This window comes from Herpailurus yagouaroundi, unplaced genomic scaffold (assembly GCF_014898765.1).
Source record: "Herpailurus yagouaroundi ecotype Mexico unplaced genomic scaffold, PumYag 29, whole genome shotgun sequence".
Taxonomy (NCBI): domain Eukaryota; kingdom Metazoa; phylum Chordata; class Mammalia; order Carnivora; family Felidae; genus Herpailurus; species Herpailurus yagouaroundi.
In genome coordinates, this window is record NW_024412377.1 from 38380949 (window position 1) to 38396180 (window position 15232).

Here is a 15232-nt window from a genome sequence, read left to right on the forward strand (position 1 = left end):
ATAATCTTAAAACTAAGATTATAAACCCAGAAACTGTATCATTCGATTATGAGAGTAAAATAAATACATTCTTAAACATACAAAGACTGTAAATTTGCTACTTAATGACAAAGGATGCATTTTGGCCAAAATGAAATTAAATCTGGAATGCAGGAGGAGGTTGAGGTGCAACAATAATGGAGATCAGAGTGGCGAATATATTCGTAAACCCAATGACATATTTATTGAAAAGTATGGCTATCTTGGAATGACAGAGAAGTTAAAAACAAGGTTGAAATCAACTAGTCAAAATTTAAAAAAAAATGTGTGGGAAGAAAGGGTGTGTTTAGTGTTAAGGTCTTCTAAGATATTGATAGAATTTAAATAGAAAAAGTGAATAAAAGAAGAAACCAGTCTTGAGGAATGTGCAACAATATAGATATTTGTGGAATGTGTCAATATGCTTGAAAGGAACGTGGGGAAGACGATCAGGTAGAGACCATTTCTAATGTAGAGACCATTTCTAAGAGGTCTGAAATACCATGCCCTATTATGAGGAGGTTTATGGTATTTTAATCAGAATAATCATGGCTTGAGGAATATCTCCAATTAACCTGTGTACAATGTTGTGTTCTTAGTAAGACAGAGCTCATGCACTTATTCAAGTGTGGCACTTGTCTTATGATAGAAATATGAGAAGAACAGGTAAGAATAGGCTCTGAAAAGTGGAAATGCTTGGTTGTTTTGTAAATATAATAACTAGTTATTTCTTGTAAGCCACAGACACACCCTTACTTCACTTAACAAAATATGCACTTTTTAAATTCATGACTTAGAACTTGGAAAAAACAGAAAGCTAACTTATTATGGTAAATGCCTATAATTAGTTCACAAAGACAACATTTGCTGTCTAAAATGGGACTGAATACAGAAGCCCACATATTTTCCTGAGGCAAAATTCCCCATTTTCACGATGAAATTCAACTTGAAAGAAAATAGTTCCTTTTGTGTGCAATTGCTTTTTCCTTTGTGGCAAATCCCTTCACTGGGTTTGATTGTGAGAAATGATACATGAAACACTCAGTACTTCAACACCTTGAAAATAAGCATTCCTTATTGGGATTTAAAAGATGGAAAGGTAACATTTCGCCAGTGTTGAGAGTTCTGATTATAATCAACATGAACAATAGATATTTAAGAGACAGACCTAGGATTTTCATATATAAAAGGCTACATTAAATAAAATGTATGCCTGGATTACAACTTCTCTAAACAGTGGGAAATGCTTTCAAGGTATAAATTAATACAATGCGCTTGCACAGTGTAGTGACCATTTACCATGCTCTGGCTGAACAATGCCTGACTGACACAAGAGCCTTCCTGAGTCTGTCTGTCTGTCTGTCTCTCTAATGAAAGGCATCACCAAGCAAAATCGGGCAATTATCCTTAATCCCACCCACTTACTCTTCCCCTATTTTGAATTCATGACTAAACCTTTAGATACTTTATTATCCCATTCATTCAGATTCCTTTCATGGACTGATGCAAATTATGTCTATTTTTCCTGATTGAATATTGTTCACCTTTCGTTAATTCAAGAAATAGTTACTGGGACTGTCTTAGTTCAAACTACTGTAACAAAATACCATAAACTAAGTGGCTTAAACAATTTATTTCTTACAGTTTGGGATGCTTCAAATCTGAGCTCAGGGAACCAGTATAGATAGCCACGTTCTGGTGAGAGCCCTCTTTCAGATCGCAGATTGCCAACTTCTGCAGAGAGCAGAGAGGAAGCAAGCTATATCCTGATTTACAAAGGCGCTAATCCCATTCATGGGGGCTTCCCTTTTATAATCTCATCTAATCCTAATGACCTCCCCAAAGATTCTGCCTCCTTATACCATAATATTGGGGGATGGGGTTTCAACGTAAGACTTTTAGGGGAACACAGATATTCAGTCCATAACAGGGGCATTCATTATGTGCCTGTCATTGTTCTAGGTATAGGGGACACAGTATTGAACAGAATAGACAAAAATCCCTGCCTTCATAGAGCCATGACCTAATGGGGCAAACACAAAATAAATAAGAAATATTAGTAAAATATTTATAGTTTAGATAATTAAAAGTGCTAAGAAGGAAAAAAAAGTATAGAAGGGGAATGAGAAATTGTGGTGCTCAATTTTTAATCAGGTAGAGGGAGATGGCTTTACTGGGAGTTTGAAATTTGACTAAATAAGCGATAAAGTTCAGGATGAACTATGAAAGCTGGGAGGAAAGAGTTCCGGGCAAAGAGAAAAGTAGGTGTAAATACCCTACAACACGTAAGAGTTATGTTTAAATAGATTCAGAGACTTCCTATTTCTGAAGAAGAGCATGTAAATAAATTTTATACAATATTCTAAAGGCCTTTCAAGATGTGGTTTCTAGACCTGGTATCTCCTCCCCCTGAGTGTTCCCTGTGCCCTTAGTTCTTAGAAAGTGCCAGGCACTTTATCACCTCAGGCCCTTGCTCCAGCTTTTTCACCTTTTCCTCTTTTGCCCACTTTTGTGTCTGACTAGTTTTCAGGGTTTTTGTTGTTGTTGTTGTTGTTGTTGTTGTTGTTGTTGTTGTTGTTGTTTAGGACAAGTTTAAATGCTACCTTTTCAAAGAAGACCTCCTGGAACATCCTGTTATCTGGGATATGCAATTATTCACCATTGCCTGCCTCCCTAGAGAAGCATCCTGATTCTTTCCTAACACAATCTGGGTGTCTTTTTTTTTTCTTTTTTTCATTTCTTTATGCATCATTTTACTGTATGCATGTGTCCTTATAAAGAAATAGGAAGGCAGAGACCTCCTGAACTGTTTTTCCTCCTTCTGGAATGGACTTTTCTCAGCTCATTCCATAGTTTAGGCATTGTTATTCCTTACTTCTCAGATCTAATGCCATCTCCTCAAAGATGAGTCTTCCCCCAAAGCAGCTTTCTTCAATTAGCTGTTCCCCAAATACAATGCCTTAAGAGACAGGCACACAATCTGAGGGTTAAGTGGCCTAGTGTAGGCAATATAGACAATACAGAGGAAAGGCTTTTATACGGAGGAAAAAAATACATGTTATACACACACACACACACACACACATATGTGTGTGTGTGTGTGTGTGTGTGTGTCACTTAGAGAGTTAACACCTATAATGTATATAAATCTCCTAAATTAATTAAGAAGCAAACATTTCAGAGCAAAATTTGCAAATCATTTGACTATGAAACTCAGAAAATTCATCAAAATTACAATATAAAAAGACACTAACTTTTTAAAGGAAAAAACAAATTTCAAACACAATACTATAAGCTCCATGTGGGGAGGAATTTTCATTTTTTGCTTTACCATTATATCTCTAGTCCTAATGTAAAATCTGACATCTGACACTGCATGTGTGTGTGTGTGTGTGTGTGTGTGTGTGTGTGTGTGTTACTGTGTGTGTGTGTAATTAGCTATCATTTGTTCCTAAGAGATTCAAGAACATGAATATAGTTATGTAGTGTTGTGAATGTGTGGAAAAACAGACACTATTTTTAGGACTGGTGTTTTGGGAATATCAAAACTGGAATTGTGTGTGCCCTTAACCCAGCTTTTTAACTCTAATAATTTATCTTACAACATGCCAAACGTATGTAACAGAATGTTCACTTAAGCTCATTTGGTAACAGCAAATAATTAAAAAAAAGTAAATTCACACAAACTGAGAAATGGTTAATGGAATTCTTCTGGGAATCCCAATGTAAGTTTTATATTTTGTCCAAAGAGGAAGCTGTCATATTTCTTCTTGTTTGAGCACCTATGGGATAAAATTTTCTTGTTCATTCTTGTTTCCTTGCTAATATTTTGATCTGTAAATTTTGTACATACTTTTTAAAAATATTTTAATGTTTATTTATTTTTGAGAGAGAAGGGGAGAGAGAGAGAGAGAGAAAGAGAAGAGGGGAGGGGCAGAGAGAGAAGGAGACACAGAATCTGAAGCAGGCTCTGCGCTGTCAGCATAGAGCCTGATGCAGGGTTCAAACTCATGAACCACGAGACCATGACCTGAGCTGAAGTTGGACACTTAACCGACTGAGCCACCCAGGCGTCCCTTGTACATACTTTTTTAATAAGCTGCTCCCTCTTTCATTTTTTTCTATTACATGCAATTGGTTTTTGTTATTTCAAGGCCTAGTTAGAACTATGGCCATTCATTCATAGTCAACAGATATTTATGGAATGCCCACTATATGAAAGGTATTAGACCAAACAATGATTCATACTATTTTGGCAGAATATTTCTATGGCCTCATTTATGTACTCAAAGTGGTAGATAAATCTGAATACTTTTATGAGGATAGTGAAACATTTATAGTATAGTGAAATTAAGGATGTAAAAAGACCAGTGAGAGATTTACTTCCTTTTGGCAATGCTAGGCATTCTAGAAAACAATAAAACACTAAAATTGGTGAATTTCTATTGGGCTGTCTTATCAAATATCATCACATCATTTGGAGCTATTGGAGTATCTAAAATAATCTTGTATAATACTTTTCATTATTATATCAGTAATTTTCAACCAGGATGACTTTGCCTCCCAAAGGCATTTGGTTGGCAAAGTCTGGAGACATTTTTTGATTATCATGACTGGGGTGTTGGGTCTTATAGTGAATAGAGGGCCAGGGATACCGTTAAATATCCTGCAAGGCATACAACAACAAAAGACATATTGAATCCCAAATATCAATAGTACCAATGTTAAGAAACCTTGATTTATATGGTTAATATAAATGTTCTATGCCCTATGACTCTTCAAATAATCCACAGAAGAAAAAGTGGATATGCTACACGGGATATTTTCATAAGAAATTAGACCAAAGAAGATAGAATCATTATTTTGTACATTTAATAAAAAGTGTATGATATTTATTCGCATTTTTCTTTGATTTGTAACAGTTTGATTAAATTACAATTGCAATCAGTTAAAACCATTAAGTGCAAACCTGGCTGGCTTCTCAAGTATCTAAGGATACACAGCTGGAATGAAAACAGATGGAAGGTGTAAATGAGAAGATTCAATTAACATTTTTCCATCTAGTACATGTTTCACAAAGAAAATCCCCTGAGATTGAAAATGAGACCTTAATTCAAGAAATATGGTGCCTTTTTGCCATGTTAAGAATAAAAATCCTTTAACATCTTTTTATGTCATTTGGTGTTCAGACCAAATCTATGTCCTTAAGGTCAAGACACAAATGTGATAACAAAGAAATTCTAAGCTAAGAGCTACAAAATTACTATACATTAGAACACTAACCAATTTAGTGGCAGCCTATTTTTTTCAGGAGTCTTTCTCTACTCCTAATAGCATTATAATTGTTATTATAAGATTAGATTTGACACGATGATTCCTAAGAATGAACATAATAAAAACACACCATTTATTATAGTGCTAGCAATTATCTTGCTGTGCCTTCATCAACATCTACAGGGATCAATGAAATGTAGTTAATCAGATCTGTTTGAAACATCCTTATTTTGAAAGTTTAATGCCTCTTTCAATGCTAATTTAAACTATACTGAAAACTGAGTTTGGCCATTCATAAGGCTGAGATTGCTTTTCAAATGTCTCTTAGGGATCAACAAATAATTGTCAAAAGATTAGCTGGTGGACAGAGGCAAGGTTATGTATATATTCACTTCAATTATTTCAACTGCTCAAAGTGTTGTAGATTTTTTTTCAGAATAAAACATTGTAATTTTATGTCCAGTATTTTGCAGGGCTCTTTCAGATTTCAAGAAAAAGATGGATGTTCGACTTACTGTGGGATGAACTGGAGGAATACATGGGGATGCAAGGAAATAGAGACTCCTAGGCAGCAGCTGTGTCCCACAGGCCAACCTACTACACCGTTCTCATGGACCAGCTTTTCTTTGTTGATGCTTCTACCTCCATTGCAATTTACTACTACCATTTCCACCACCATTTCCTCCTGAGAGCTTCTGCTTGTGGGTTTCCATGCATCTTATCCTTTCTGTTCTACTTTAACGTAGACTACTTCTCTGTGTCATTCATATCCAGACTCCCCAACAAGAAGGTTCTGTTTAAGCTGGAAATTTACTAACCAGAAGGCAGAATTCCTGGTGGTCAGTTTTCCGTGGTCAGACCTCTACACAGGCAATTGGTTCCTCATGTCAATTCCATAGATGGCTGTCAATTCCTTACCCGATGAGTTTGCCTAGGATTGCAGGTTAATGGGCATTGAGCATAGTAATGACATGGAAGATGAGGAACAATTGCAGCCCTCTTTCAGACATGAGCTGCTATTGTGATATGCACCTGGTGTTCCATGGACTTCTCTTGAGTTTATCCAGTTATCAATAATTGGGGTAATTTATATTCCTGATATCACAGTTAGACATTTTATCTTGAAGAGACGAAATCTTACCTCAAACAAAATGTAAACAAGATGAAATTAAAAAAAAAAGATATTGTAAATATTTGTAAGTACTTCAAAAAGCAGCCATCATTAGACCTTCTCCCTGAAGTTGGGACAACTGGAATACCATACAATATTTCACTAAACATCAAAAAACCAATCAAAAAACAAACATATAACTCAGATTATCCAGGGTAGAGAATGCAAGTGTGTAAGTACTTGTAGGGGTAGATCTTGATATGAACAGGCAAACAAAGAAACAAACAAAAAAATCCTTTATCATGGAAAAATAATGACAGGTAAGAGATTAAGTAATGGGATGCTTTTGTCACAGAAAAATAATGGATAGTGACAAGTGAGATATTTTTAAAATACAGACTAGGGACAAGTTTCATGAAATATCAGCATAATAGGGTTATTTGGTGGTGCAACATACATTTGGCCAATAAATAATAAAGAAAAATAAAAAGTATGCTTTTGAACTTGTAAAATGGTATGAGATAAAAGTACAAATGCCTGACAAAAGCATGAATAAGCCTATGAAAAATAGGCACACAATAGGTCATTTATATCCTTTCAGTTTTTCTGAGACATCAACTTTTCAAAGTGATAGTAGGATAGATAATTTTCAACCCAATAATAATGTATTTTTGCTGAATTCAAATAGACTATTGATTTAAAAGGTCCATGTAACATTATTTAACACGGCATTTCCTCTCTTTTTTTAATACACAACTCACTTTCTTCAGAATACATGTTAAATTTGGAGAAATGCTAACATTTCATAAAATACTCTTTGGAAAACTTTTTTCTTCATTCTTTGTATACAGGCAGATTTTATGTTCTGCAATATAATGTTAGACTTTACTTTGCACCACTATTAATTATATGAATGTAATTAAATCAATGACCTAATATATACTCTAAGGTTATACTACAATGTATTAAAAATAACAGAGTGAATTTCCTTTCAAATTTAGACTAATTGTTCCTTTTTTGTACCTTCAGAAAAATAATGCCTATTTCCAAAATTGACAAGACAAATAAACTTTTTTTTTATTATTTTTTTTAATGTTTATTTTTTTTCCATTTTTACATATCCTAGAGGCATGCATTTTTTTAAATTTTTATTTATTTATATATGAAATTTATTGTCAAATTGGTTTCCATACAACACCCAGTGCTCATCCCAAAAGGTGCCCTCCTCAATACCCATCACCCACCCTCTCCTCCCTCCCACCCCCCATCAACCCTCAGTTTGCTCTCAGTTCTCAACAGTCTCTTATGCTTTGGCTCTCTCCCACTCTAACCTCTTTTTTTTTTTTTTCCTTCCCCTCCCCCATGGGTTCCTGTTAAGTTTCTCAGGATCCACATAAGAGTGAAACCATATGGTATCTGTCTTTCTCTGTATGGCTTATTTCACTTAGCATCCCACTCTCCAGTTCCACCCACGTTGCTACAAAAGGCCATATTTCATTTTTTCTCATTGCCACGTAGTATTCCATAGTGTATATAAACCACAATTTCTTTATCCATTCATCAGTTGATGGACATTTAGGCTCTTTCCATAATTTGGCTATTGTTGAGAGTGCTGCTATGAACATTGGGGTACAAGTGCCCCTATGCATCAGTACTCCTGTGTCCCTTGGATAAATTGCTAGCAGTGCTATTGCTGGGTCATAGGGTAGGTCTATTTTTAATTTTCTGAGGAACCTCCACACTGCTTTCCAGAGCGGCTGCACCAATTTGCATTCCCACCAACAGTGCAAGAGGGTTCCCGTTTCTCCACATCCTCTCCAGCATCTATAGTCTCCTGATTTGTTCATTTTGGCCACTCTGACTGGCGTGAGGTGATATCTGAGTGTGGTTTTGATTTGTATTTCCCTGATAAGGAGCGACGCTGAACATCTTTTCATGTGCCTGTTGGCCATCCGGATGTCTTCTTTAGAGAAGTGTCTATTCATGTTTTCTGCCCATTTCTTCACTGGGTTATTTGCTTTTCGGGTGTGGAGTTTGGTGAGCTCTTTATAGATTTTGGATACTAGCCCTTTGTCCGATATGTCATTTGCAAATATCTTTTCCCATTCCGTTGGTTGCCTTTTAGTTTTGTTGGTTGTTTCCTTTGCTGTGCAGAAGCTTTTTATCTTCATAAGGTCCCAGTAATTCACTTTTGCTTTTAATTCCCTTGCCTTTGGGGATGTGTCGAGTAAGAGATTGCTACGGCTGAGGTCAGAGAGGTCTTTTCCTGCTTTCTCCTCTAAGGTTTTGATGGTTTCCTGTCTCACATTCAGGTCCTTGATCCATTTTGAGTTTATTTTTGTGAATGGTGTGAGAAAGTGGTCTAGTTTCAACCTTCTGCATGTTGCTGTCCAGTTCTCCCAGCACCATTTGTTAAAGAGACTGTCTTTTTTCCATTGGATGTTCTTTCCTGCTTTGTCAAAGATGAGTTGGCCATACGTTTGTGGGTCTAGTTCTGGGGTTTCTATTCTATTCCATTGGTCTATGTGTCTGTTTTTGTGCCAATACCATGCTGTCTTGATGATGACAGCTTTGTAGTAGAGGCTAAAGTCTGGGATTGTGATGCCTCCTGCTTTGGTCTTCTTCTTCAAAATTACTTTGGCTATTCGGGGCCTTTTGTGGTTCCATATGAATTTTAGGATTGCTTGTTCTAGTTTCGAGAAGAATGCTGGTGCAATTTTGATTGGGATTGCATTGAATGTGTAGATAGCTTTGGGTAGTATTGACATTTTGACAATATTTATTCTTCCAATCCATGAGCAGGGAATGTCTTTCCATTTCTTTAAATCTTCTTCAATTACCTTCATAAGCTTTCTATAGTTTTCAGCATACAGATCCTTTACATCTTTGGTTAGATTTATTCCTAGGTATTTTCTGCTTCTTGGTGCAATTGTGAATGGGATCAGTTTCCTTATTTGTCTTTCTGTTGCTTCATTGTTAGTGTATAAGAATGCAACTGATTTCTGTACATTGATTTTGTATCCTGCAACTTTGCTGAATTCATGGATCAGTTCTAGCAGACTTTTGGTGGAGTCTATCGGATTTTCCATGTATAATATCATGTCATCTGCAAAAAGTGAAAGCTTGACTTCATCTTTGCCAATTTTGATGGCTTTGATTTCCTGTTGTTGTCTGATTGCTGATGCTAGAACTTCCAGCACTATGTTAAACAACAGCGGTGAGAGTGGGCATCCCTGTCGTGTTCCTGATCTCAGGGAAAAAGCTCTCAGTTTTTCCCCGTTGAGGATGATGTTAGCTGTGGGCTTTTCATAAATGGCTTTTATGATCTTTAAGTATGTTCCTTCTATCCCGACTTTCTCAAGGGTTTTTATTAAGAAAGGGTGCTGGATTTTGTCAAAGGCCTTTTCTGCATCGATTGACAGGATCATATGGTTCTTCTCTTTTTTTTTGTTAATGTGATATATCACGTTGATTGATTTGCAAATGTTGAACCAGCCCTGCATCCCAGGAATGAATCCCACTTGATCATGGTGAATAATTCTTTTTATATGCCGTTGAATTCGATTTGCTAGTATCTTATTGAGAATTTTTGCATCCATATTCATCAGGGATATTGGCCTGTAGTTCTCTTTTTTTACTGGGTCTCTGTCTGGTTTAGGAATCCAAGTAATACTGGCTTCATAGAATGAGTCTGGAAGTTTTCCTTCCCTTTCTATTTCTTGGAATAGCTTGAGAAGGATAGGTATTATCTCTGCTTTAAACGTCTGGTAGAACTCCCCTGGGAAGCCATCTGGTCCTGGACTCTTATTTGTTGGGAGATTTTTGATAACTGATTCAATTTCTTCGCTGGTTATGGGTCTGTTCAAGCTTTCTATTTCCTCCTGATTGAGTTTTGGAAGAGTGTGGGTGTTCAGGAATTTGTCCATTTCTTCCAGGTTGTCCAGTTTGTTGGCATATAATTTTTCATAGTATTCCCTGATAATTGTTTGTATCTCTGAGGGATTGGTTGTAATCATTCCATTTTCATTCATGATTTTATCTATTTGGGTCATCTCCCGTTTCTTTTTGAGAAGCCTGGCTAGAGGTTTGTCAATTTTGTTTATTTTTTCAAAAAACCAACTCTTGGTTTCGTTGATCTGCTCTACAGTTTTTTTAGATTCTATATTGTTTATTTCTGCTCTGATCTTTATTATTTCTCTTCTTCTGCTGGGTTTAGGCTGCCTTTGCTGTTCTGCTTCTATTTCCTTTAGGTGTGCTGTTAGATTTTGTATTTGGGATTTTTCTTGTTTCTTGAGATAGGCCTGGATTGCAATGTATTTTCCTCTCAGGACTGCCTTCGCTGCGTCCCAAAGCGTTTGGATTGTTGTTTTTCATTTTCGTTTGTTTCCATATATTTTTTAATTTCTTCTCAAATTGCCTGGTTGACCCACTCATTCGTTAGTAGGGTGTTCTTTAACCTCCATGCTTTTGGAGGTTTTCCAGACTTTTTTCTGTGGTTGATTTCAAGCTTCATAGCATTGTGGTCTGAAAGTATGCATGGTATGATTTCAATTCTTGTAAACTTATGAAGGGCTGTTTTGTGACCCAGTATATGATCTATCTTGGAGAATGTTCCATGTGCACTCGAGAAGAAAGTAGATTCTGTTGCTTTGGGATGCAGAGTTCTAAATATATCTGTCAAGCCCATCTGCTCCAATGTCTCATTCAGGGCCCTTGTTTCTTTATTGACCGTGTGCCTAGATGATCTATCCATTTCTGTAAGTGGGGTGTTAAAGTCCCCTGCAATGACCACATTCTTATCAATAAGGTTGCTTGTGTTTATGAGTAATTGTTTTATATATTTGGGCGCTCCGGTATTCGGCGCATAGACATTTATAATTGTTAGCTCTTCCTGATGGATAGACCCTGTCACTATTATATAATGTCCTTCTTCATCTCTTGTTACAGCCTTTAATTTAAAGTCTAGTTTGTCTGATATAAGTATGGCTACTCCAGCTTTCTTTTGGCTTCCAGTAGCATGATAAATAGTTCTCCATCCCCTCACTCTCAATCTAAAGGTGTCCTCAGGTCTAAAATAAGTCTCTTGTAGACAGCAAATAGATGGGTCTTGTTTTTTTATCCATTCTGATACCCTCTGTCTTTTGGTTGGCGCATTTAATCCATTTACATTCAGTGTTATTATAGAAAGATATGGGTTTAGAGTCATTGTGATGTCTGTATGTTTTATGCTTGTAGTGATGTCTCTGGTACTTTGTCTCACAGGGTCCCCCTTAGGATCTCTTGGAGGGCTGGTTTAGTGGTGACAAATTCCTTCAGTTTTTGTTTGTTTGGGAAGACCTTTATCTCTCCTTCTATTCTAAATGACAGACTTGCTGGATAAAGGATTCTCGGCTGCATATTTTTTCTGTCTAGCACACTAAAAATCTCGTGCCAACTCTTTCTGGCCTGCCAAGTTTCAAAAGAGAGATCAGTCACGAGTCTTATAGGTCTCCCTTTATATGTGAGGGCATGTTTACCCCTTGCTGCTTTCAGAATTTTCTCTTTATCCTTGTATTTTGCCAGTTTCACTATGATATGTCGTGCAGAAGATCGATTCAAGTTACGTCTGAAGGGAGTTCTCTGTGCCTCTTGGATTTCAATGCCTTTTTCCTTCCCCACTTCAGGGAACTTCTCAGCTATTATTTCTTCCAGTACCCCTTCAGCACCTTTCCCTCTCTCTTCCTCCTCTGGGATACCAATGATGCGTATATTATTTCTTTTTAGTGTATCACTTAGTTCTCTAATTTTCCCCTCATACTCCTGGATTTTTTTATCTCTCTTTTTCTCAGCTTCCTCTTTTTCCATAACTTTATCTTCTAGTTCACCTATTCTCTCCTCTGCCTCTTCAATCCGAGCCGTGGTGGTTTCCATTTTGTTATGCATTTCATTTAAAGCGTTTTTCAGCTCCTCGTGACTGTTCCTTAGTCCCTTGATCTCTGTAGCAAGAGATTCTCTGCTGTCAGCTATACTGTTTTCAAGCCCAGCGATTCATTTTATGACTATTATTCTAAATTCACTTTCTGTTATATTATTTAAATCCTTTTTGATCAGCTCATTAGCTGTTGTTATTTCCTGGAGATTCTTCTGAGGGGAATTCTTCCACTTGGTCATTTTGGATAGTCCCTGGCGTGGTGAGGACCTGCAGGGCACTTCCCCTGTGCTGTGGTGTATAACTGGAGTTGGTGGGCGGAGCCGCAGTCAGACCTGATGTCTGCCCCCAGCCCACCGCTGGGGCCACAGTCAGACTGGTGCGTGCCTTCTCTTCCCCTCTCCTAGGGGCGGGATTCACTGTGGGGTGGGGTGGCCTGTCTGGGCTACTTGCACACTGCCAGGCTTGTGATGCTGGGGATCTGGCGTCTTAGCTGGGGTGGGTAGGCAAGGTGCACAGGGGCAGGAGGGGCAGGCTTAGCTTGCTTCTCCTTAGGTGATCCACTTCAGGAGGGGCCCTGTGGCAGCAGCAGGGAGTCAGATCCGCTGCCGGAGGTTTGGCTCCGCAGAAGCGCAGAGTTGGGTGTTTGCGCGGAGCGAGCAAGTTCCCTGGCAGGAACTGGTTCTCTTTGGGATTTTGGCTGGGGGATGGGCGGGGAAGATGGCGCTGGCGAGCGCCTTTGTTCCCCACCAAACTGAGCTCTGTCGTCAGGGGGCTCAGCAGCTCTCCTTCCCTTTGTCCTCCAGCCTTCCCGCTTTCTGAGCAGAGCTGTTAACTTATGACCTCCCAGCCGCTAAGTCGCGCTTGCTGTCGGAACACAGTCCATCAGGCCCCTCCGCTTTTTGCAAGCCAGACTTGGGGGCTCTGCTTGGCCGGCGAGCCGCCCCTCCGCCCCGGCTCCCTCCCGCCAGTCCGTGGAGCGCGCACCGCCTCACCGCCCTTCCTACCCTCTTCCGTGGGCCTCTCGTCTGCGCTTGGCTCCAGCGACTCCTTTCTGCTAATCCTCTGGTGGTTTTCTGTGTTATTTAGGCAGGTGTAGGTGGAATCTAAGTGATCAGCAGGACGCGCGGTGAGCCCAGCGTCCTCCTACGCCGCCATCTTCCCTCTCTCCCGACAAATAAACTTTTAAAAATTCTTAAAAGACACAAGTGCCACTATGACTATATTGCATGTGTTAATTAATCTTAATTGTTATAAATTAGAATTGAGAATAGAAATAGTTGCTGAAAAATACAAAATATATCAACATTGTAGGTAGCCTATAAAGAAAAGTATCATATAATAGTTGATATCAAATCAACTTCTCCACATTTGATTGAGAGAATAGTCACTCAGAATTATAAGGGATAATTTTGAATTGAGTTATTTGACCTGTAATTTAAAAAACTCAAACTACTCTGTTTATTAATCCCTGGTTATCAAACCTTTCTTAGTAGCCAGGAAAAATCCTTAAATTATAAAAGTAACACAATGATTTATATAAAAACTTATCAATTATACATATTTAAATTTTTTCCATGATAACTCATGTATGCAAACATAACAATATTTACTTATAATGGGAAAACATTTAGAAGAGCCTCCATTTTTAACATGGCATTGAATGAGTAAAATATCAGAAATTCGTATGACAGGATACTATTAATCCCCACATCAAATTTACCCAATCAGCTCCCCAAGGGTAGGTAGTTCAGGGGTCTGTTAATTATTGATGTTCTGATAGTCACCAGAAGAAACCATCATTATTAGACAAGATGTTTAATGACTTTAAGACAAAGTCACAGTGTATTATTCTGCAAAAATGCAAGTTAAAATGTTCACAGGGTGAGCTAATTTCCGTGTAAAACCTTCACTTTAGTATGTGTACTCACACACACATGCGTATGCACATACACACATACACACATATACACACATTTTATAATAAAAAGTTATTTTTAAAATAGAAGATGATCTTCCAAACACAGTGGTTGGCAATTGGATACAGGAGAAAGTTCGGACCAAGTGGAAAAAGAGCAGAACCCAAAAAGCTTGATTGTATACCCTGATTACAGCCATGACAACTGATGAGAATTGGAAGCAAATTTAAAGACATATAACTAGGAGGACTTTGATGTATTCAGGCTGGTTTAAAATTGCCCAAGCACTTACTTAAAAAAAATTTTTTAATGTTCGTTTATTCTTGAGAGAGTCAGAGCATGAGCGGGGGAGGGAGAGAGACACATACACAACTAGAATGAGAAGCAGGCTCCAGGCTCTGAGCAGTCAGCACAGAGCCCCATATGGGGCTCGAACTCATGAACGATGAGATCATGACCTGAGCCGAAGTCGGACAGTTAACCAACTGAGCCACCCAGGCACCCCTCAAGCACTTACTTTTAAAAAGTAACAGTAATAAGTGGTGCTGTTGGCATAAAGTTAAACCTGGATTCATTAAAAAACAAAACAACAAAAAATGTGTGGGAATGTTGTGGTTAGCAAGCAGCAGCAATCTTTAAGTTAGCGTTACAGGTGCAGGCAGAGAAGTCTGAGATGGATCATAGAAAGCAGGTGAGGCCTGGGCGCTTGGGTGCCTTAGTCGGTTAAGTGTCTGACTCTTGATATCTGCTCAGCTCATGATCTCAGCATTCATGAGTTTGAGCCCCACATCAAGTCAAGCTGATCTCTCCCTCTCTCTGCCCCTCCCTTGCTTATGCTCGCTCACTCTCGCTCTCTTAAAGTAAATAAAACTTGAAAGAAAGAAAGAAGAAAGGAAAGAAAGAAAGAAAGAAAGAAAGAAAGAAAGAAAGAAAGAAAAGGAAAGAAAGAAAGAAAGAAAGAAAGAAAGAAAGAAAGAAAGAAAGAAAGAAAGAAAGAAAGAA